The 551-nt window shown below is 27.9% G+C and overlaps 1 protein-coding gene across 1 annotated transcript in view; it reads right to left on the reverse strand.

Moving 5' to 3' along the window:
* The window catches only part of LOC119427084 (glucosidase 2 subunit beta), a gene marked incomplete in the record, with an annotated part of 251,558 nt that overhangs the window by 250,402 nt on the left and 605 nt on the right, over positions 1 to 551 (reverse strand).

Raw genomic sequence — 551 nt, forward strand, 5'->3', positions numbered from 1 at the left:
CCTTTTTTTATTTTTCCCTCCAACATGAAGTATCCATTCTTAAAAAAGAAAATTAAAAAAAAGATAGATAAGATAAAAACAGACTGTACACCAGTGCCATCTTGCTTTCCTTTTATATGTATTTTTTTCTCCCCTTTTTTTCTTTCCTTTGTTTTCCTTTTTTCATTCTTTTTCCATTTTTTCCTTATTTTCCCTTTTTTTCTTTTTTCTTTCCTTTTTGTTTTCCTTTTATTACTTTTTCTTCTCCCCTTTTTTTCTTTCCTTTGTTTTCCTTTTTTTCCCCCATCCTTTTTTTTGTTGCTTTTTTTCCTCCAACATGAAATATCCATTCTTAAAAAAGAAAATTCCAAAAAAAAAAAAGAAAAGATAAAAACAGACTGTACACCGGCACCATCTTTCATTCCTTTTATATTTATAGATTTCTTTTCTTTCATTTTTCCCCCTTTTTTCCCTTTTTCCCCCTTTTTTCCTCTTTTTTCCTTATTTTACCTTATTTTTTCCCTTTTTTTTCTTTCCTTTGTTTTCCTTTTTTCTTCACCCTTTTTTCTTTC

This window comes from Nematolebias whitei, chromosome 1, assembly GCF_014905685.2.
Source record: "Nematolebias whitei isolate Nwh7 chromosome 1, NemWhi1, whole genome shotgun sequence".
NCBI classification, from domain to species: Eukaryota; Metazoa; Chordata; class Actinopteri; order Cyprinodontiformes; family Rivulidae; genus Nematolebias; species Nematolebias whitei.